The sequence below is a fragment of the Ceratotherium simum genome, chromosome X (assembly GCF_057802395.1).
Source record: "Ceratotherium simum simum isolate JZ-2026a chromosome X, ASM5780239v1, whole genome shotgun sequence".
NCBI classification, from domain to species: Eukaryota; Metazoa; Chordata; class Mammalia; order Perissodactyla; family Rhinocerotidae; genus Ceratotherium; species Ceratotherium simum.
The window spans coordinates 103,445,583-103,469,674 of record NC_141940.1 but is presented as its reverse complement, the minus strand read 5'-3'; the positions used below and the strand labels follow the sequence as shown (position 1 = coordinate 103,469,674).

General features: G+C 40.6%; 1 long non-coding RNA gene across 1 annotated transcript in view; it reads left to right on the top strand.

The window, feature by feature from the left end:
• The first annotated feature begins 797 nt into the window (after positions 1–797).
• LOC147911963 (uncharacterized) overlaps positions 798–24,092 on the top strand; it is a 98,629-nt gene continuing 75,334 nt past the window's right edge. The window contains exons 1-2 of the long non-coding RNA XR_015550455.1: positions 798–948; positions 10,271–10,369. This is a non-coding gene — a long non-coding RNA (uncharacterized LOC147911963). The remainder of the gene's footprint in view (positions 949–10,270; positions 10,370–24,092) is intronic.

Below are 24,092 nucleotides of genomic sequence, written 5' to 3'. Positions count from 1 at the left end.
AAGTGATGCCTTAGGAGGCTTCCAGTATGCTTCCCTCAGTTCTCAATGTTCCAGGGGTGGCCCCTATGTGGGCTACGTGTGTCCTTCTATTGTGGCCTGTTAGCTCTCCCTATAGGCCCAGGAGGCTGAGTTATGCTGTTGGCCAGGTGTTGTAGTGCTCAGCTGCTTGTGGTTGTTGTGGGCCCTTCAGTCTCTTTATCAGGTGTGGGGCACCCCAGCACAGTTGGCTGTAAGTTCTAATACCACATTTGTGTTGCAGTATTTCTTTTAAGTGAGTAAGCCCCCAGTGTGGCAGGTTGTTAGGCTCAGGGCCTTAGAATTGCTGTAAACCTCTAGCCTATTAGGTCTCTTGTCAGCTCTCTGAGGATTGCAGCTGGGTGGGGCTGCCCTCAGGCACAGGAGCACCCAATTGTTTCAGGCTTTGGAAGGTGGGGCAAACCTCCTATGTGGGTCTTTGAGAGGCACAAGTCTTCTGCAGCTGACAAACCCTGTTGCCCACAGGTCCACACACACAGTCAACACAGTCCTGCCCCGTGTGAGTGCCCCGACCTCCCCAAGCGGACCCAGTCTCTCCACGGCGGGAGCCCCACACACTCCGCCACCACCCCAGACTCTCCACCCGCTCCTTGTGCACACCCTGCCCCGCTCAAGTCAGCTCAGTTGCCAGGCTGCAGAGAATCCAGTCACCAATCTATGCAGGCCCACACGTTGCCTGAGCGCTTGTTGTTGGGTGGGGCCAGTCTCTAGGGTGGGCTGCCTGCCCTGGCTGAGCTGGATTAAATCGGTGCTCTAGCGGGTGGAGCAGACCCTGGGCTAGCAGGTCTCAGGGAGAACTCCAATGGCGTCTGTGTCAGCACGCTCACACCAGGCCACAACAATGGCCGCCGCCAATGTCCCAGTCCCTGGAGAGGTCTCACCCCTCACCGAGATGCACTCAGGGCCTATTAGGTGAGTCTCTTGTCACCGAAGCACTGTGCACCTTTCTTTCTGGTGATTTTAGGATGCTTTCTGGAACGGGTGAGTTTGTGCGCGGGCCCTTTAAGAGCCAGTTTTAGTTTCTTTGTGAACCGGGTTTTCTGGGGGTGCTCCCCAATGCTTTAGTAGCGGGCACAGTCAGATATTATGCCGCTGGTGTCGATTGTGCTGGGTCCACAAAATGCCCACAGCGGGGGCGCTCCCCGGCTCAGGACCCCGCACCTCCAGGGAGGCTGCGTACCTGTGAGCTGCTCCCGGCGGCCGTGAAGCTGGCGGCTTGTGAAGGCGGTGTTTTTCCTCTCCGGAAGGGAGTCTCTGCCTCTTCCACCCCAGTTAGGATTGTCCGTTGTTGCAGGAGGTCCTCTCATCCAGTTTTCAGTTCTGTCTCAGGGGTAATTTTTCCACGAGTAGTTGTAAATTGGCTGTGTCCACGGGAGGAGGTGAGTTCAGAGTCTGCCTACGCCGCCATCTTGACTCCCTCTAGGCTGACATTTTACTTCACTTCCAACTTCCTGGCTCCCTGGATTTTGAAGGCAATGATTCAATCTATCATTATTGAGATACCATTTTAGCCTTAGAATGACTAAAACACAATATCAAGTATTGGTGAGGATATAAGATGGTACAACCACTTTGGAAAATAGTATGGCAGTTTCTTATAAAGTTAATGTGGACCTATCCCATGACCCAGAAATTCTACTCCTAAGTATGTAGAATGTGAAATAGAATATGTGTACACAAAAGAGAACTGTAAAAGAATGTTCATGGCAGCTTCATTCATAATAGCCCCGCATTGGAAATAACTCAAATGTCCATCAGCAGGTGAATGGATAAATAAATTGTGGTATAAGTCATACAACTAAATAATGCTCATCAATAAAAAGGAATGAGCCACTGATACGCTCAACATGTGTGAATCTCAAAGACATTGTGTTGAGCAAAAGAAGCCAAGAGGCACACACACAATACTGTATATTTTCACTTATATGAAGTTCAAGAATTGGCCAAACTGAACTATGGCAATAAAAGTTAGAAAGTGGTTGCCTCTGGTAGGGGGATTGACTGGAAAGGGATGCAAGGGAACTTTCTAGAATGATGGAAATATTCATAACTTGATTGGGATGGTAGTTACAATGGTGTTAAAGCTCGTCAAGCTGTATATTTAAAATCTTTGCTTTTATGCTATGTAAATTATACTTTGATTAAAAAAATACAAAATAAATTCAAGGTACCAGACCTACAGGGCTCCTGATCTAACTTACACTTTCCCCAAGTGATCTTACTTATTATTTTCTTCAGGGAATATTGAAGAAGTATGTCCTCTCCTGTGGTCAATTGATTCAGAGGAAGGCAATCCTAACTATGCCAACTTAATTTTCTTCAAGAGAGAGTATAAGAGCTACAGTGGGGTCTGAATCACCACATGGGGTTGGCCAGCCTTTGCTTAGCTTATCTCCTGTTAACAGCTCATGGTCACAATAGTGGCAGGGCACAATTATGGAAAGGCTCCCTCTTTGTCTACTTAGAGTCAATAGAAATACATGATGCCCTGAAAGATTAAAGCCAAACCCCTGGTCATCCAGGTGCTGAAAATGAAGATGAATAGCAGGAATGCACTACCCGCTATTCATCTTCAATGTGTCAGCATGGTTCTGGCAGGTGAAAGAAGCCACATCAGATACGGGCAAAGCTGTGGTGACTGCAGAGGTAGATGTGCAGAAAGAGGACAGAGGGGAGGGAAGGGTGACACATAACTATGTTCCCTTTTAATGCCACAAAGGATCACATTACAAGCTTGAAGTGCCCCTGGGTTGGTATCTAGTCTGCACGTACTGAAATGTGAAACTTGCATGAGAAAGAAGGAAAAATCCCACCATTATCTGATAGTCTGCCTTGGAATGCTGTTAAGGATCATGTCTTTTTCTTTTTTCCTTTCTTTCTTTTTTTGGTCCCTCATGCTTTCTAATTTTTTGAAAAATGAACAACCACTGTTATGACATGTTCTCTATTTATATCATGTTATTTATATTTTTATTTTTTTATAACTATGAATGAAATACATTTTAAAAAAGTAGATTTCATAGGTGCTAAAAAAAAAGGTCTATGTAGTTATTTAAAACAGTGATTTTGAAAAATGAACCTGTTGTGAGTTCACAGAACTTCTTCCCCTTGACTATTGGAGCAAGTCTTTTAAAATAAGTATGTTTCCTTAATAAGTTTACTTACAGTTTGGTTTGGTCTGGCTTTAGTTTTGTTACATCATTGACCCCCAACAGATTACACCTCCCAGTATTCATGACCTTGCATAGTCCCCTCCCACTTTGAATCTGGGTTTGGCCATGTGACTAGCTTTGGCCAATGGTAAATTAGCAATGTGATGCAAGCAAAGGCTTGATAAGCATTTGCACATCATTGGGGCTTCTCTTCTTGGATGCTCACTCTTGGAACCTCGCCACCAAGCTGCGAGAAAGTCTAAGTAGCCATGTGGAGAGCCCTACGTGGAAGACAACAAAGGCCCTTGGCCAACAGTGAGCCCCAACTTGCCAGTTATATGAATGAGGCCATCTTGGAAATGGATCCTCCAATCTCCAGTTGAGCTTCCTCAGCTAATTCCCCATGGAAGGGAGATGAGCTGTCCCCATCAAGCCCTGCCCAAATTGCAGATTTGTGAGCAAATGAATGATTGTTATTTTAAGTCATTAAGTCCTGGGGTGGTTTGTTACATATGACTAAAATAGTACCTCAAGCTATTTGTTTGTGTATCTTATCTGGGTGTTTATCATCACCTAAATTTAAGTTGGCATATGGATTTTAACTCTGTTTAGTAGTTCAGAAACTGCATTGAGGAAGATTCTGGAACTGCATCCTGATTTAGCAGAGAAGTATGGAAGTCCTTCATTTAATCTACTCTCCACATAGCAGCCAGAGTGATCTTTCAAAAATCAATGTGATTGTGTCACTCCATTGCTTAAATCCTCCAGGGGCTTTCCGTTGTACTTAGAATGAAAACCAAACTCTTTATTCTAGTTTGCAAAATCCTGTATATGCTGGACTTCATTTGATTCCCCCTCAGACTCATCTCATGCCACTCTCCCGCTCAGCCACTCACATAGTCCAGCCTCACAGTTTGTCTCGGTTCCCTGGACATCCAAGTAATTCCCACCTTTGCATCTTTTTACCCATGTTAGATGTTCTGTCTGCCTGGAATGATCATCACAGAACTGGCCTCTTATCATTCAGATCTCAGCTTAAATATCACCTCCTCAGAGAGACTTCCCTGACCATGGGGATCAGTCAGCGGTTGCTGTAATATTTCATAGCAAACCACTTCAAAATTCAGTGGCTTAAAACAACAAGCATTAATCACATATTCACAGGCCTGTGGGATGATTGGGGCAGTCCTGCTCTGCATCTCAGTCTAGGGTCCACATTGCCTCCCAGATGAGCAAACGAAAACCCTCAAACCTCCAAGGAGCAAACTCAGACCTCACACACTGCCCCTCTCCCTATTGTCCAAATCAATTCACATGGCCAACATCAATGGGGAGAGAAAATACTCTTCCCATGGAGGAGATATTTGCAGAACAATGATCTAATCTACCACACTATCAAATCTAAAGCAGCCATGCCGTCAGCCCTTACCTTAGTCTCACCCAATTTTAATTCTCTGCAAATAATTTATCACTCGCTGATATTTTTGTGGTTCTTTTTTATGTTGATTGTCTGGCTGCCCTCGTTAGAGTATATGTTCTATGAGAGCAAAGATGTTATTTGTCTTTGTCAGTGTCATGTTCCCAGCACATGGAACAGTTTCTGGCTGAGACAAGGTGCCCGATAAGAACAAATGTTAGCTCTAGATATTGGTACGGGGAGAAAGAACTGGAAAGCCACTTATTTTTTTTCCAAACCCAATCTACACAAATATTCTGATCTTTTATACCAATGGTTCCTCTTCTTGTAATGTCTCCATCTCTTCCAGTATTGTCTTCCAATAATGTAAGAGAGATCATGATGACCTGCCTTTAATGCTTTGTTTTTTATTACTCATCCATCTGTGTGAAAGATTTTTTATGCCAGATGTTAGCTTTAGAAACTACTTTAACTCAAAGGGTCTGAGGGGCAGTGCCTTAGAACCCAAATCCTCAAATCAATCTCTTCTTCCAATTTCTAGGGGAAAAATCCTCAGCAGTTCTTTGACCCTGTCAGAATTGGGCTCCCCTGGAAGCTGACCTTGGGACAAGGATTGGAGTGTATGTAGTTTATTTGGGTGCATGGACATAGGTAGGGGAGTGGAGAAGTGATACAAGGAAGGAAAGACAGCCCATCAGTGGGTTCATTATTAGGCCAGCTACCACCAGGAGCAACTGGAACTTAAACTCACCAGTGTTAACAATTCACCTCAGAATTATTGCAGCCACGACGCAAGGGAGCTGGGCATTTATGCCCTTGCACTTGTCAAACATTAAAGGCTGCCCAGGGAAGTGGGGGTAAAGGGGTAGGAGAGGTGAGAAATGTTAACTCCTAGGCACTTTCACCCAGTTTGTAAGGCATTATAGGTTTTGGCAGCCCGAGGGCAGGCTTCTGACAAAGATGTGGATGTTAGCCATTGGAAGTCAGACTGGGTGCTTAGCCATCACCTCCAAAAATTTTCTCCTGTCCTTTTGTAGTCCCTCCCTCTGGCTACCTCCCATCCTCAAACAACAGCTAATCAGCTTTCTGTCACAATAATTTGCATTTTCTAGAATTGTGTGTAAATGGAATCTTATAGGATATGCTTTTATTTTGTCTATTTCTTTCATTCAACATGATTAGTTTGACTTTCATCCATGTTGTTGCATGTATCCATAGTTCATTCCTTTTCATTGCTGAGTAGTATTCTGTTGTATGGCTATATCACAATTTGTTTATCCATTCACTTGTTGATGGATATTTGGATTGTTTGTACTTTTTGACTATTATGAATAATGCTATGAACATTTTCATACAAGTCTTTGTGTGGACATATGTTTTCATGTCTCTTGACATCACATTGATAACTCAGAATTGGCCATGATAGGAATATTTACACCATGGAAATTGGCAAACACTACAAATTCAAGGCTTTTCCTCCAAAGATCCAGCTGTTAAACATTTACCACCACACCACTAGATATACCCTAGGATTGGAACTACTGAGTTAAAGACTATGCACTTTTAAAAAGCTATTGATATATATTGTCAAGAAGGCTTTCCCAAAAGGTTATAACTCTCTTGTTTATGAAAATATGTATATCCTTTATGTCATTTCAAAATGTTCAGCTCCCTCTAAGTCAAAAATCCATAAAGTCTAAAATGCTAGTCTTTTCCCAGGGTGATATTACCATTTTTTCTCATTGAAGTAAAGAGTAGGAACTTCTGAGTATTTCTGAAAGACATAAAAAACATTTCTAGACCAGTGCGTGCATATATAAGACTTTCATAACAGGGAAAAGAAGACTTTTTTAACAAAATCAGGCCAGAAAGTTGACATAATTAACTAGGGGGATGGGGGAAAAGGAAAGAGGAGACATTCAATTCTTGTTCCTTTGGTACACAGAGTTTTTGAAGTCACTGTTTATAAAGACATGTATTTTTGTATAGTTATAACCCAGTGAAAGTGTACCATGTCTGCTTTACTCATTTAATATTATTTCACATCACATTTCCACAAATGGGTGTAATCTTCACTCTTTTCTTTTCTTTTTTTTTTTTGTGTTTATTGCAGTAACATTGGTTTATAACATTGTATAAATTTTGGGTGTACATCATTATACTTCTATTTCTGCATAGATTACATCACGTTCACCACCCAAATACTAATTACAACCCATCACCACACACATGTGCCGAATTATCCCTTTTGCCCTCCTCCCTCCCCCCTTCCCCTCTGGTAACCACCAATCCAATCTCTGTCTCCATGTGTTTGTTTATTGTTGTTATTATCTACTACTTAATGAAGGAAATCATATGGTATTTGACCTTCTCCTTCTGACTTATTTCACTTTGCATAATACCCTCAATGTCCATCCATGTTGTCACAAATGGCTGGATTTCATCATTTCTTATGGCTGAGTAGTATTCCATTGTGTATATATACCACATTTTCTTTATCCATTCGTCCCTTGATGGGCACTTAGGTTGCTTCCAAGTCTTGGCTATTGTGAATAACGCTGCAATGAACACAGGGGTGCATGTATCTTTACGCACTGGTGTTTTCAAGTTCTTTGGATAAATACCCAGCAGTAGAATAGCTGGATCATATGGTACTTCTATCCTTGATTTTTTGAGGACTCTCCATACTATTTTCCATAGTGGCTGCACCAGTTTGCACTCCCACCAGCAGTGTATGAGAGTTCCCTTCTCTCCACATCCTCTCCAACACATGTTGTTTCCTGTCTTGTTAATTATAGCCATTCTGACGGGCGTGAGGTGATATCTCATTGTAGTTTTGATTTGCATTTCCCTGATAGTTAATGATTTTGAACATCTTTTCATGTGTGTGTTGGCCATCTGTATATCTTCTTTGGAGAAATGTCTGTTCAGGTCTTTTGCCCATTTTTTAATTGGGTTGTTAGTTTTTTTGTTGTTGAGATGCATGAGTTCTTTATATATTTTGGAGATTAACCCCTTATCAGATATATGGTTTGCAAATATCTTCTCCCAATTGTTAGGTTGTCTTTTCGTTTTGTTGATGGTTTCCTTTGCTGTGCAGAAGCTTTTTAGTTTGCTGTAGTCCATTTGTTTATTTTTTCTATTGTTTCTCTTGCCCGGTCAGACATGGTGCTTGAAAATATGTTGCTAAGACCCATGTCGAAGAGCGTACTGCCTATGTTTTCTTCTAGAAGTTTCATAGTTTCAGGTCTTACATTCAAGTCTTTAATCCATTTTGAGTTAATTTTTGTGTATGGTGTAAGGTAAGGGTCTACTTTCATTTTTTTGCACGTGGCTGTCCAGTTTTCCCAACACCATTTGTGGAAGAGACTTTCTTTTCTCCATTGTATGTTCTTGGCTCCTTTGTCAAAATCTTCACTCTTTTCATTTGAACTACTTCATAATATTCTATTGTTATCAGTCCCCTATTGTTGAGCATTTGGGTGGTTTCCAATTTTTCAGCATTATAAATAGAATGTCTTCCTGCAAATTCCTTCTTTTGCCTTGTAAGTGAATATTTCCTTGGATTAGCTTCCTGAAAGCCCCCTTTGTCCCTGTCCATTAATTGTTTATTTTATTCCATATAAACGCTTCTTTTCTTCTCTCTCCTGTCCCAACCCTTTACTAGACAGGGTTGTATGTTCTTGCTATGTACTGTCATGGCACCCTATATTTCCCCTATTACAACCTACCACGCTTTCTTTGATAGTGTTTTTTTCCCCCAGTTATACTGTAGGTTCCACGAGAGAGAAGCCATATTGTTTTTTCCTCTGTTGGTGCTTATACTGTAGGTGCTCAATATGTATTTATCTATCTCTCTGACTTTCCCTTCTTCTTTCTTCAAGTATCATTTGACATTAATTCCCTCAGGAATTAATACATGAACAACCCTTTGTGTCCTACTCTAAACCTGCTGGACTTGCTGTAGTTAGATAATTGCTAACTCTGAACTAAACCTCTTTTTGGCATCAGGCTCTGTCTGCTGTAATCATGAGTCAAAAGTCAAGGCTAGTCAGTACTTCCTTCAGAGACGACTTAATTATAGGTAATAAAAATGTAAAAGAATTAAATTAGGTAAACCTGCAAAATTATCTTTCTGACTCTTCCTAATGCAGCCTTGTACTTAAAATGGGTGTGTCTTAGGTCAAGTTCCCTGGAAACAGGCTGTTTTCTCCATCTCTGATGGAGATTAGTGCACAGGAAGTTCATCAGAGAGTCCTCTAGAGAGATACACCTGTGGGAACTGAAGGCAGCAGGCCTGGGTAGAGGGAGAAGTTGAACTGTGAGGCAGACCCCTCAGCCAACCCATGGGGAGCTCTAGAGCTGGGGTGGCCCTTCAGAGTTGTCTCAAATTGGAGTGAGGGAACCTAGATCTTGTACTTACCCCTCATTGGCCAGTGGTTGAATGAGGGCTGCCCCCACGAAGGGGGCATAACTTTGGATGAGAAAGTAACTTTCAACTGAGGGTAATTCCCAGAGAGAGACTGAGCTGTGAGCCAGCACCAGCCTGCAGCTGGAAGGATGTGTCCCTCAGTCCTGAAGGGGGAATCTGGGCCGGCACTATAGCCGCCACTACAGGGGGTATGAGTCATCTCAAAGTGGAGTGCTAGGAGAATAGATTGGCAGCTGTTACAGGACAGAGCCCATTGACCATCCCCATTCAGCTGAATTCCTGTTGTTACCCAGGAGCTCTGAAGGGCAGAGGAGGTAATAGCTGAGATAGCCCAAGTTTGTGTGGTCTCAGGATGTTTTTAAAAGAAACACAGCAATCACCAGCCTCCTCTCCCTCGAGGTGTCTTCCCCCTACATGCCTTCCCTCACAGCTGCTTCCTCATCTCCAAGCTGCAGGAGACGGAGGCAGGAAGGTATTATGATATAACCAGGAAGTCTGGTCTCAAAAGTTGAGGATCATCTCAGGACCCCCAAAGATGCCCTGAGGTTAGGGATGAGCTTGTGCTATTTGCAGACACCTTTCCCTCAACAAACTGCCACCCATGAAACAGTTTCAAACGAAACAGTGGACATGAATCCAATTACACAAACGTATTTACAAGGCTGAATTAGCTCATGTCTACAAAGCACTTTGAGCAATTTGGATAGACTTCCTAAATTGTTTACCTAAAGAATTACCTCACCCTTAAGTCAATTTCCTAGAGGTAGGATGGGCTAAACACAGCTTCTATTAGAAAATAATCTTCTCATGAGCTTTTCCAACATCTAATATGTATTTTCATTAGCGGTTTGGTGTAAAGGTCTGCTTCTTGACGCAAGCCCATTTTTTTTACATATTTTTCACTTAGTGACTTTTAAGAATGGATTATGATTTTTGTGCTAAAAAATTGTACCTTGGTACAGACCATATTTAAATGAATACTTTTAGGCTAAAAGAATTAGTCATATTTTCAACATAAGGTAACAGGCACCTTAATTATGTATGTGTGTGTGCATGTTTTAGCAAGTTTTATATTAGAATCCAAGCTCCCTGGGTACAAATGGCCCCAATGTCCTCCAGGATCTCTGGCAAAAGAAGGCTTCAGTGGCACAAACACTGAATCAGTTTCAGGTATGTACAGAATATTCTAATGCATAATGTTACCACAGTGGTCAATTTCTTTTTTTTTTTCAGCTGGTTACGAGGAAATCTGATTCCTGCTACTCTGGCTGATGCTGCAGCTTCAGTAAAGACAGAGAATGGTTGTCTCTCCTTTCCCCTAATATGTAACCGGTAAGAGTTTCACAGTATTTGACCATTTGTGAGTGGGTTGGTTTGGGGGGATGGGAGGTATGGCTTGGCAGAAACAATATAGCTCTTTTTGCTATCAGTGCACAATAAGAACCACTATAGAAGAGCCCCTAATAGGGGCTGATGCTGGGGTGGATGTTCACTGCCTTCAGGCCCACGAGGTCAGCAAGACCAATCCAGACACCCATTACATTAAGGTTATATTTTCTGTAGCCACTCCTGGTTCTGCTTCTATATCATTCAGGTTTCTTAGTTGCAAACAACAAAACCCCTCTTATGAGTTTAAGCTAGAAAATTGGAAAGTTCACATGCTCTCCAAGGGGGCTGCAATCTCCCAACAAAACTGCTCTAGTCGAGACAATGCTGCCACCATTCCTTGGGACAGGCAGCTCTAATCACATCACTAATGCGGGGCACTGGACACAACTGCTAGGAACTCTGCCACTGATGCTTCTGGAAACTGGGTGTGTCTGCTGCTGCCCATGTCACAATGACTCAGGCAGTGCCTGCTTCTTTGGGTCACCAACTTCGTTTTACTCATTTATTTATTTTTAGTTATTAAAATCTTATTATTTATTTATCCATTTATTTTATTGAGGTCATAATGGTTTATAACATTGTGTAATTTCAGGTATACATTATTATTTATCAGTTTTTATATAGACAGCATTGTGCTCACCATCAATAGTCTGATTTTTATCCGTCACCGTACGTGTCCCCCTTTACCCCTTTCGCCCACCACCTGCACCCCCTTCCCCTCTGGTAACCACTAGTCTGTTCTCCTTATCCATGTGTTTGTTTATCTTCCACATATGAGTGAAATCATATGGTGTTTGTCTTTCTCTGGCTTATTTCACTTAACATAATGCCCTCAAGGTCCATCCATGTTGTTGTGAATGGGATGATTTTGTCTTTTTTTATGGCCGAGTAGTATTCCATTGTATATATATACCACGTCTTCTTTATCCAATCATCATTCAAGGGACACTTGAGTTGCTTCCACTTCTTGGCTATTGCTGCAACGAACATAGGGGTGCATAAGCCTCTTTGGATTGTTGATTTCAAGTTCTTTGGATAAATATCCAGTAGTGGGATAGCCGGGTCATATGGTATTTCTATTTTTAATTTTTTGAGGAATCTCTGTACTGTTTTCCAAGGAGGCTGCACCAGTTTGCATTCCCACCAGCAGTGTATGAGGGTTCCCTTTGCTCCACAACCTCTCCAACATTTGTTATTTTTTATCTTGGTGATTATAACCATTCTAACGGGTGTAAGGTGATATCTTAGTGTAGTTTTGATATGCATTTCCCTGATGATTAGTGATGTTGAACATTTTTTCATGTGCCTATTGGCCATCTGTATGTCTTCTTTGAAAAAATGTCTGTTCATATCCTCTGTCCATTTTTTGATCGGGTTGTTGGTTGTTTTGTTGTTCAGTTGTGTGAGTTCTTTATATAGTATGGCGATTAACCCCTTGTCAAATATATGATTTGCAAATATTTTCTCGCAGCTGGTGGGTTGTCTTTTCATTTTGTTCCTGGTTTCCTTTGCCTTGCAGAAGCTCTTTAGTCTAATGAAGTCCCACTTGTTTATTTTTTCTTTTGTTTCCCTTGTCCGAGTGCACGTGGAACTTGAAAAGATCCCTCTAAGACCAATGTCAAAGAGTATACTGCCTATATTTTCTTCTAGGAGTTTTGTAGTTTCAGGTCTTACCTTCAAGTCTTTGATCCATTTTGAGTTAATTTTTGTGTATGGCAAAAGATAATGGTCTATTTTCATTCTTTTGCATGTGGCTGTCCAGTTTTCCCAGCACCATTTATTGAAGAGACTTTCCTTTCTCCACTGTATGTTCTTAGCTCCTTTGTCGAAGATTAGCTGTCTGTAGATGTGTGGTTTTATTTCTGGGCTTTCAATTCTGTTCCATTGATCTGTGTGTCTGTTTTTGTACTAGTACCATGCTATTTTGGTTATTATAGCTTTGTAGTATGTTTTGAAGTCAGGGATTGTGATGCCTCCAGCTTTGTTCTTTTTTCTTAGGATTGCTTTAGCTATTCGGGGTCTTTTGTTGCCCCATATGAATTTTAGTATTTTTTGTTCTATTTCCGTGGACTATGTCATTGGGATTCTGATTCGGATTGCATTGAATCTGTAGATTGCTTTAGGTAGTATGGACATTTTAACTATGTTTATTCTTCCAATCCATGTGCATGGGATATCTTTCCATTTCTTTATGTCATCATCGATTTCTTTCAATAATGTCTTATAGTTTTCATTGTATAGGTCTTTCACCTCCTTGGTTAAATTTATTCCTAGATATTTTGTTCTTTTTATTGCAATTGTAAATGGGATTGTCTTCTTGACTTCTCTTTCTGTTAGTTCATTATTAGAGTATAGAAATGCAACTGATTTTTGTAAGTTGATTTTGTACCCTGCAACTTTGCTGTAGTTGTTGATTATTTCTAATAGTTTTCCGATGGATTCTTTAGGGTTTTCTATGTATAAAATCATGTCGTCTGCAAACAGCAAGAGTTTCACTTCTTCATTGCCTATTTGGATTCCTTTTATTCCTTTTTCTTGCCTAATTTCTCTGGTCAAAATCTCCAGTACTATGTTGAATAAGAGTGGCGAGAGTGGGCATCCTTGTCTGGTTCCTGTTCTTAGAGGGATAGCTTTCAGTTTTTCACCATTGAGGATGATATTAGCTGTGGGTTTCTCATATATGGTCTTTATTATGTTGAGGTACTTTCCTTCTATACCCATTTTATTCAGAGTTTTTATCATAAATGGATGCTGGATCTTGTCAAATGCTTTCTCTGCATCTATTGAGATGATCATATGATTTTTGTTCTTCATTTTATTAATGTGGTGTATTACGTTGATTGATTTGCGAATGTTAAACCATCCCTGCATCCCTGGAATAAATCCCACTTGATCATGGTGTATAATCTTTTTAACATATTGTTGTATGCGATTTGCTAGTATTTTGTTGAGGATTTTATCGATGTTCATCAGTGATATTGGCCTGTAATTTTCTTTTTGTGTTGTCCTTGTCTGGTTTTGGTATCAGGGTAATGTCAGCTTCGTAGAATGAGTTAGGAGCTTCCCCCTCCTCAATTTTTGGAAGAGTTTGAGAAGGATAGGTATTAAGTCTTCTTTGAATGTTTGGTAGAATTCACCAGGGAAGCCGTCTGGTCCTGGACTTTTATTTTTGGGGAGGTTTTTGATTACTGTTTCGATCTCCTTACTGGTGATTGGTCTATTCAAATTCTCTACTTCTTCTTGATCCAGTTTTGGAAGGTTGTATGATTCTAAGAATTTATCCATTTCTTCCAGATTGTCGAATTGGTTGGCATATAGTTTTTCATAGTATTCTCTTATAATCTTTTGTATTTCTGAGGTGTCTGTTGTAACCTCTCCTCTTTCATTTCTGATTTTACTTATTTGTGCCTTCTCTCTTTTTTTCTTGGTGAGTCTAGCTAAAGGTTTGTCTATTTTGTTGATCTTTTCAAAGAACCAGCTCTTGGTTTTATTATTTTTTTCTACTGTTTTTTTGGTCTCCATTTCATTTATTTCTGCTCTGATTTTTATTATTTCCCTTCTTCTACTGATTTTGGGCTTTGTTTGTTCTTCTTTTTGCAGTTCCCTTAGGTGCATTGTTAGATTGTTTATTTGAGATTTTTCTTGTTTGTTGAGATAGGCCTGTATTGCTATAAACTTCCCTCTTAGAACCGCTTTTGCTGTATCCCATAAATTCTGGCATGTCGTATTTTCATTTTCATTTGTCTCCAGGTATTTTTTGATTTCTTCTTTGATTTCTTCGTTAACTCAGTCATTGTTCAGTAGCATTTTGTTTAATCTCCATGTATTTGTGGCTTTTCTGATTTTCTTCCTATAGTTGATTTCTAGTTTCATACCGTTGTGGTCAGAAAAGATACTTGGTATTATTTCAATCTTCCTAAATTTATGGAGACTTGTTTTGTGGCCTAATATGTGATCAATCCTGGAGAATGTTCCATGTGCGTTTGAAAAGAACGTGTATTCTTCGGTTTTTGGATGGAATGCTCTGTATATATCTACTAGGTCCATCTGTTCTAGTGTGTCGTTTAAGGCCAATGTTTCCTTATTGGTCTTCTGTTTGGATGATCTATCCATTGGTGTAAGTGGAGTGTTAAAGTCCCCTACTATTATTGTGTTACTGTCTATTTCTCTTTTTATGTCTGTTAATAATTGCTTTATATATTTAGGTGCACCTACATTGGGTGCGTAGATATTTACAAGTGTTATATCCTCTTGTTGGATTGTTCCCTTGATCATTATGTAATGCCCTTCTTTGTCTCTTTTTACAGTTTTTGTTTTAATGTCTATTTTGTCTGATATGAGTACTGCTACCCCAGCTTTCTTTTCATTGCCATTTGCATGGAGTATCTTTTTCCATCCCTTCACTTTCAGTTTGTGAGTGTCTTTAGGTCTGAAGTGTGTCTCTTGTATGCAGCATATATATGGGTCTTGTTTTTTTATCCAGTCCGCCACCCTATGCCTTTTAATTGGAGCATTTAGTCCATTGACGTTTAAAGTAGCTATTGATAAGTATGTACTTACTGCCATTTTTTAACTTTATTTTTTTTTTTCCCTCAGTGTTTTAGTAGTCCTTCTCTGTTCCTTACTTCTTCTATACAGAATTCATGGTCACTTTAGTTTGACCTCTGTCTGAAAGCTGTACTCTTTAACTACCCTCCTCCCTCCTTTTATGTTTTTGATATCATATCTAACCTCTTTTTTGTGCATTTGTATCCATTACGTTCTAATCGTGGAAATAGATAATTTTTCCTATTTGTGGTCTTCTCTTTTCCCCTTAAATCAGTCCCTTTAACATTTCTTGTAACACTGGTTTCTTGGTGACAAATTCCTTTAATTTTTGCTTATCTGGGAAAATTTTGATCTCTCCTTCCATTTTGAACGATAACCTTGCTTGGTAGAGTATTCTTGGCTGTAAGTTTTTTCCTTTTAGCACTTTAAATATATCGTGCCATTCTCTTCTAGCCTGTAAGGTTTCTGCTGAGAAGTCAGCTGATAGCCTTATGGGGTTTCCTTTGTATGTAACTTGACATTCTCTTGCGGCTTTTAGGATTCTCTCTTTATCTTTAATTCTGGACATTTTGATTATGATGCGTCTTGGTGTGGGCTTCTTTGGGTTTATCTTGTTTGGGGCTCTCTGTGCCTCCTGTACTTGGATGTCTGTTTCCTTCCTTAGGTTAGGGAAATTTTCATCTATTATTTCTTGAAATAGATTCTCTGCCCCCTTGTCTCGCTCTTCTCCTTCCGGGACACCTATAACACGGATGTTAGTGCGCTTGATGTTGTCCCAGAGGTCCCTTAGACTGTCCTCACTCTTTTTAATTCTTTTCTCTTTTACCTGTTCACCTTGGGTAATTTCTTCTAGTCTTTCTTCCAGCTCACAGATCCGTTCTTCTGTATCCTCTACTCTGCTTTTGAGTCCCTCTAATGAATTTTTCATTTCCAGTATTGTATTCGTCATTTCTGATTGGTTCTTTTTTATATCTTCCATTTCTTTGTTGACATTCTCACTGAGTTCATCTATTCTTCTCCCCAGATCAGTGAGCATCGTTAACACTCTTAGTTTGAACTCTCTGTCGGGTAGGTTGCTCATTTCTGTTTCACTTAGTTCCTTTTCTGGGGTTTTGTCCTGTTCCCTTACTTGGAATGTATTCTTTTGCCTCCTCATTTTGCCTCTTTCCCTGTGCTTGTGTCTCACGTACAGGTAGGTCAGCTACGTCTCCTGCTCTTGGATAGGTGACCTTATGTAAGTGATGCCTTAGGAGGCTTCCAGTATGCTTCCCTCAGTTCTCAATGTTCCAGGGGTGGCCCCTATGTGGGCTACGTGTGTCCTTCTATTGTGGCCTATTAGCTCTCCCTATAGGCGCCCAGGGAGGGTGAGTTATGCTCCTGGTCAGCTGTTGTAATGCTCAGCTGCTTGTAGTTGTTGTGGGCCCTTCAGTCTCTTTATCAGGTGTGGGGAGTCCCAGCACAGTTGGCTGTAAGTTCTAATACCACATTTGTGTTGCAGTATTTCCTTTAAGTGAGTAGGCCCCCAGTGTGGCAGGTTGTTAGGCTCAGGGCCTTACAATTGCTGTAAACCTCTAGCCTATTAGGTCTCTTGTCAGCTCTCTGGGGATTGCAGCTGGGTGGGGCTGCCCTCAGGCACAGGAGCACCCAATTGTTTCAGGCTTTGGAAGGTGGGGCAAACCTCCTATGTGGGTCTTTGAGAAGCACAAGTCTTCTGCAGCTGACAAGCCCTGTTGCCCACAGGTCCACACACACAGTCAACACAGTCCTGCCCCCTGTCGGGGGCCCGACCTCCCCAAGCGGACCCAGTCTCTCCACGGCGGGAGCCCCACACACTCCACCACCACCCCACACTCTCCACCCGCTCCTTGTGCACACCCTGCCCCGCTCAAGTCAGCTCAGTTGCCAGGCTGCAGAGAATCCAGTCACCAATCTATGCAGGCCCACACGTTGCCTGAGGGCTTGTTGTTGGGTGGGGCCAGTCTCTAGGGTGGGCTGCCTGCCCTGGCTGAGCTGGATTAAATCGGTGCTCTAGCGGGTGGAGCAGACCCTGGGCTAGCAGGTCTCAGGGAGAACTCCAATGGCGTCTGTGTCAGCACGCTCACACCAGGCCACAACAATGGCCGCCGCCAATGTCCCAGTCCCTGGAGAGGTCTCACCCCTCACCGTGATGCACTCAGGGCCTATTAGGTGAGTCTCTTGTCACCGAAGCACTGTGTGCCTTTCTTTCTGGTGATTTTAGGATGCTTTCTGGAACGGGTGAGTTTGTGCACGGGCCCCTTAAGAGGCAGTTTTAGTTTCTTTGTGAACCGGGTTCTGGGGGTGCTCCCCAATGCTTTAGTAGCAGGCAAAGTCAGATATTATGCCACTGGTGTCGATTGTGCTGGGTCCACAAAATGCCCACAGCAGGGGCGCTCCCCGGCTCAGGACCCCGCGCCTCCAGGGAGGGTGCGTACCTGTGAGCTGCTCCCGGCGGCCGTGAAGCTGGCGGCTTGTGAAGGCGGCGTTTTTCCTCTCCAGAAGGGAGTCTCTGCCTCTTCTACCCCAGTTAGGATTGTCCGTTGTTGCAGGAGTTCCTCTTATCCAGTTTTCAGTTCTGTCTCAGGGGTAATTTTTCCACGAGTAGTTGTAAATTGGCTGTGTCCACGGGAGGAGGTGAGTTCAGAGTCTGCCTACGCCGCCATCTTGACTCCGCCCTCCCTGGACTTTTATTTTTTGGGAGGTTTTTGATTACTGTTTCAATATCTTTAGTTGTGATTGGTCTATTCAGATTCTCTATTTCTTCTTGATTCAGTTTTGGGAGGTTGTATGAGTCTAAGAATTTATCCATTTCTTCTACATTGTCCAATCTGTGGGCATATAGTTTTTCATAGTATTCTGTTATAATCCTTTGTATTTCTATGGTATCCATTGTAATTGCTCCTCTTTCATTTCTAATTTTATTTATTTGAGCTGCCTTTCTTTTTTTCCTTAGTGAGTCTGGCTAAGGGTTTGTCAATTTTATTTATCTTCTCAAAGAACCAGCTCTGAGTTTCATTGATCCTTTCTACTTTATTTTTGGTTTCAAATTCATTTATTTCTGCTCTAATTTTTATTATTTCCCTCTTTCTGCTGACATGGAGCTTTGTTTGTTCTTCTTTTTCTAGTTCTGTTAGGCGTAGTTTAAGATTACTTATTTGAGATTTTTTTTTTTTTTGAGGTGGGCTTTTATTGCTATAGATTTCCCTGTTGGAAGCACTTTTGCTACATCCCATAAGATTCCCTCTTAGAAGCACTTTTGCTACATCCCATAAGAGTTGGTATGTTGCATTTTCATTTTCATTTGTCTCCAGGTATTTTTTGATTTCTCCTTTGATTTCTTCATTGATTCAATGGTTGTTCAGTAGCATGTTGTTTAGTCTCCACATATTTGTGGTTTTACTGGCTTTTTTCTTGTAGTTGACTTTTAGTTTTGTAGCATTGTGGTCAGAATAGATGCTTGATATTATTTCAATCTTCTTAAATTTATTGAGGCTTGCCTTGTTTCCCAACATATGTTCTATCTTTGAGAATGATCCATGTGCACTTGAGAAGAATGTGTATTCTGCTGTTTTTGGATGGAATGTTCTATATGTCTGTTAAGTCCGTCTGGTCTAGTGTTTCATTTATAGCCACTGTTTCCCTGTTGACTTTCTGTCTGGGTGATCTATCCATTGATGTCGGTAGGGTATTGAGGTCCCCTACTATTATTGTGTTGCTGTCAGTTTCTTCCTTTAGGTCTGTTAGTAGCTGCTTTATATACTTTGGTGCTCCTGTGTTAGGTGCACATATATTCATAAGTGTTACTTCCTCTTGGTGGAATGTCCATTTTATCATTATATACTGCCCCTCTTTGTCTCTCATTGTCTTTTTTATCTTGAAGTCTGCTTTGTCTGATGTAAGTATGGGAACACCTGCTTTCTTTTGCTTACCATTTGCTTGGAGTACCATCTTCCATCCCTTCACTCTGAGCCTGTGTTTGTCTTTAGAGTTGAGATGTGTTTCCTTGAAGCAACATATTGTTGGGTCTTGTTTTTTAATCCATCCAGCCACTCTGTGTCTTTTGATTGGAGAATTCTATCCATTTACAATTAGAGTGATTATTGATATATGAGGGCTTAATACTGCCATTTTATCTCTTGTTTTCTAGTTCTATATTTCCATTGTTTCTCTTCCCTTGTATTTCTGATTGCCATTTCGGTTTGGTGGTTTTCTGTGATGGTTTTCTCAGTTTTCTTTTTATTTATGATTTGTGGCTCTGCTCTGATTTTTCATTTAGTGGTTACCATGAGGTTTGTATAAAATATCTTGTAGATGAGATAGTCCATTTTCTGATAGCCTCTTATTTCCATTAGCCTAAGCAGGTTCCATCCCTTACCTCTTCCCCTTCTGAGTTATTGTTGTCACCAATTATTCTGTTTTGTGTTATGGGTTTGTGACTAAATTGAAGTATTTATAGTTACTTTTGATGCTTTCTTTCCCTTTATCTTTTATGTTATAATTATGTGTTTGCTAACCTGTTCTGATAGAGAGCTACAATTTTCTGATTTTTTCAATTTTCTGTGTCTATTTATCTCCTTGCTGAAAGCTTTGTAAACCTTTGCCTTTTTTGTCCAGGTATGAGGGCTTCCATGATCATTTCTTGTAAGGGAGGTCTAGGGGCGATGAACTCCCTCAGCTTTTGTTTATCTGGGAAAGCTTTTATTTCTCCATCATATCTGAAGGATAGTTTCACTGGATAGAGTATTCTTGGCTGAGAGTTTTTGTCTTTCAGGATTTTGAGTATATCATTCCATTCTCCCCTAGCCTGTAAGGTTTCTGCTGAGAAATCCACTGAAAGCCTGATAGGGGTTCCTTTGTAGGTTATTTTCCTCTGCCTTTCTGCTGTTAATATTTTTTCTTTGTCATTGACTTTTGCCAGTTTTACTATTGTATGCCTTGGAGAAGGTGTTTTTGCATTGATGTAATTAGGAGTTCTATTGGCTTCGTGTACTTATAAGTCCAGTTCCTTCCCCAGATTTGGGAAGTTCTCAGCTATTATTTCCTTGAACAAGCTCTCTGCTCCTTTCTTCCTCTGGAATACCTATAATCCTTATGTTGCTTTTCCTAACTGAGTCAGATATTTCTGTGTGAGTATCCTCTGTTGGTTAATGAATGTCTGTTTAGTTGTAATTTGGAGGGGGAGAGACAAAGGGAACAGCTCACTCCTCCATGTTGCTGATGTCACTTTCTATTTATTTTTTATTTTAAAATCCAACACTTGATGAAAGGGTCACCAACTTATGATTCAAAGGCTGGCATAGGTGTGTCTCATTGGTGAAGGTTAGGGTTCTATGTCTGTATTCTTGTGTCCTCTGTCTCCCATGGCTTACAAACTTATCTCCTCTTCTATTTTGAATTAGTTCTTCAGAAGGATGAGAAAGAGAGAAACTGTAAAGTAAGAAGGCCAAATTTCAGAAATTACACCAAAAACTATTTTTACTACTTTATTGTCCCATCAGAAAGGCAATTTAAAACCTCTGAGTACTTTTTACAAACCATTAAACTTTCAGATGTTACTCCTTTTTCCAAGGAGTGTGTAAAACAGTCATTCTTACCCTTATAAGAAAATTTAGGTGATTATTTATATACTCTTGGGGGAGAAATTTCTAAGCATGACACCAAAGCCAGAAACCATAAAGAAAATATTGATAATCTTTACTACTTCAGAAAAAACACCATAAACTATGTTAAAACATTTGACAAATGGGAAAACATTTGCAACTCATATAACAGAAGACTAATGTCCTTAATATAATAAGATCTCTTATAAACCAGTAAGAAAAATTTGAATACCACAGTATAAAAATGGTCAGAGGACATATACAAGTAATTCACAGAAGAAGAATGTCAACAGCCATATGAAAAGATCCTCAACCTAACTATTAATAAAAAATGCAAATAAAAACAATGAGGCATGATCTCTCTTTCAGATTGGCAGGGATAAGAAAGATGTTGCAAACAGACCTAAGCCAATTTGGCAGTCCAGCAAATGTCAAGGTCCTTTGGTGAACATATTAAAGCTGGGTCCTGGCTATACATATCTGCCCTCATAACCTTGCTAGGGGCTGGTTTATTACTATGAAATTAAATATTAAACCAAATTCTCTCAAACATACTAATACTTATTAGCAAGCAAGTACAAAAGAGGGTGAAAGCTTATTCTGTGGTAGATGCTCCTCTATTCCTGATAACTTGACTGGCTGGTCTTGTAGATGAGTCAGGATCTGGCGGGATCAACGGGACTCTAGAGCTGGGTTGCTGCTTCAATGGAATTAGACACCTGGGATGGAATTGTATACCTTGTTCCCACAAGGGTTGTAGAGCCTGTACAACATTCCTAGCCAGAACAGCACTCATCTCATGAATGAAAATCTCTTTTCATTATTAAAGTGCTAGGTCATCACCTCTGAAGGTATCATTTCTTGATTAGGCCCGTCAAATGCTGTTTAACTATCTCTGGATCCTTCAAATGTGAACCCACACTTACACTCCTAACCTGAGCGTACAAAATTACCTTACATGCGTACAGACACACTGTCATTATAACAATAGAAAATAAGTGGGGAGAAACAGTCATTGCAGATTGGTACCTTTCTGAAAGGCAATTTGTTAACATATATAACAATATCAAATGAACATATTCTACAAATTATCAATCCTACTTGTGGCATTTTATCCTAAGGAAGTAATTGAACACATATGTAGAGATCTGTTTGTGGATGTACATGACTGCATCATTTTTAATAGTGTAAGGTTGTAAATGATCAAAATTTTCTTAGTAGGAGAGTGATGCAAAGCAGATCAGTGGTTGCTTGGTGGTGGGAGTGGGGGCCGGGAGGGGTGGAAGGGATGGGAGGGCAGGATGACACTTGTAGGGTGATGGATATATTCACTATCTTTGATTATGGTGATGATTTCATGAGTGTATTATAGATATATTAAAACTTTTCAAATTGTACACTTTAAATATATGCAGTTTATTGTGTGTCAACTATACTTTAATAAAGTTGTTTAAAATAATTCTGTAAGTAGATAATGGATAAATAATGATAATGAGGAGAAGATTTATTGAGCGCCTAACATGTACCTGATATTGTGCCAGGTGTTCCACAAATATCGTCTCTTTTGATTCTCACCCTAAGCCTTTGAATTCAGAACTATTATTATCCCTATTTCTCACAGATGAGAAAACAGAGGTTTAAGGAACTTAAATGACCTGTCCAAAGTCACACAAGAAAGTGGCTAAGAGTAGGAGTCAACAAACTACAGGCCACAGACCAAATCCAGCCTCCCAGCTGTTTTTGTAAATAAAGTTTTATTGGAACACAGCCATGTCCATTTGTTTAAATATTGTATATATCTGCTATCACATTACAATGACAGTTGAGTAGTTTGCAACAGAGATCATATGGCCCATGTAATGATTAATTTTATGTGTCAACTTGGCTAGGCCATGGTACCCAGATATTTGGTCAAACATTATTCTAGATATTTCTGTGAAGGTGTTTTTTAGATGAAATTAACATTTAAATAGTAGACTTTGAGTAAAACAGATTACCTTCCATACTATGGGTGGGCCTCATCCATTTAATAGAAAAAGACTGACCTCCCTGGAGGAAGAGGGAATTCTGCCAGCAGTCTGCCTTCAGACTTGAACTGCAACTCTTCCCTGGGTCCTCCAGCCTGCCAGCACACCATGCAGATTCTAGACTTGCCAGTCTTCACAATGGCGTGAGCCAATTCCTTAAAATAACTATCTCTCTCCATATATATAAATATATAGAGATAGGTGTAGATAGATATAGATAACTATATCTATTATCTATATCTATATTGTTATATAACTATATTTAGTTATATAACTGTGACTATATCTATTATCTCTATCTCTATCTGTATATCCTGTTGGTTTGGTTTCTCTGGAGAACCTGACTGATATAGACCACAAAGCCTAAAATATTTATTATTTGGCGCTTTACAGAACAAGTTTGCTGACCCTTGGCTAAGAGCCAGGATCAGAATCCAGACAATTTGAATTTAGAGCTTACACTCTTAGCCGCTACCCTCCACTGTCTCATGAAACATCCAACCAATGGAATACTCTATGGCCATTAAAAATTATGATCCCGGGGCCAGCCCGGTGGCGCAAGCGGTTGGGTGCGCGCGCTCTGCTGCGGCGGCCCGGGGTTCGCTGGTTCGGATCCCGGGCGCGCACTGACGCACTGCTTGGCAAGCCATGCTGTGGCGGCGTCCCATATAAAGTGGAGGAAGATGGGCACAGATGTTCGCCCAGGGCCGTCTTCCTCAGCAAAAAAAGAGGAGGATTGGCGGATGTTAGCACAGGGCTGATCTCCTCACAAAAAAAAAAAAAAAAAATTATGATCCCAAACTATAATTTATTGCCTTGGGAAAATGTTCAGGGCGTATTGCTAAACAAAGAAAGCAAGTCACACCTGTGTTTATGATATTATCACATTTCTATTAGAAAAAGTATGCATGGGGAAAGTTATGGAAATGTATACACTGAAAATGTTAACAGTGGTTTTCACCAGGCACTGGATCATGGGTGATTTTTACTTTTCCTTTATACCTCCTTGTATTGTCTGAACATTTCACAATAAGTATATAATCAGAAGGAAAAAACAACAAAGCAATTTTCATTTTAAGAATTGAAAGAGAATGTCTAATGATTTGTATTTTATACTGCCTCAAAATTATCCCATGTCAAAACATCCAAGTCAAGGTGTCTACAACAAAATGTCCTTGATGGCAAAACAATGGCAGCTGCATAGTAGCCACAGCCCTCTCCCCATGTCCTGCTAGTTCATTTTCCATACAGCAGGCAGTCTGAGTGGCCTTTTGGAAGCACTTGTCTGGTTGTGTTACTCCTGTGCTTAAATTCCTTCAATGGATTCCATTTAAGGCCCAAATTGTTGTCAACATGGCACACGGGGCCTTGGGACTTGGCCCTAGCTGCAGCTGTCTGCCCATTCTGTTCCAGCCACACTGATCTAGCTGTAGTTCCTAAAAACACTCTGGTTCTTATCTTGGTCTGACAAGA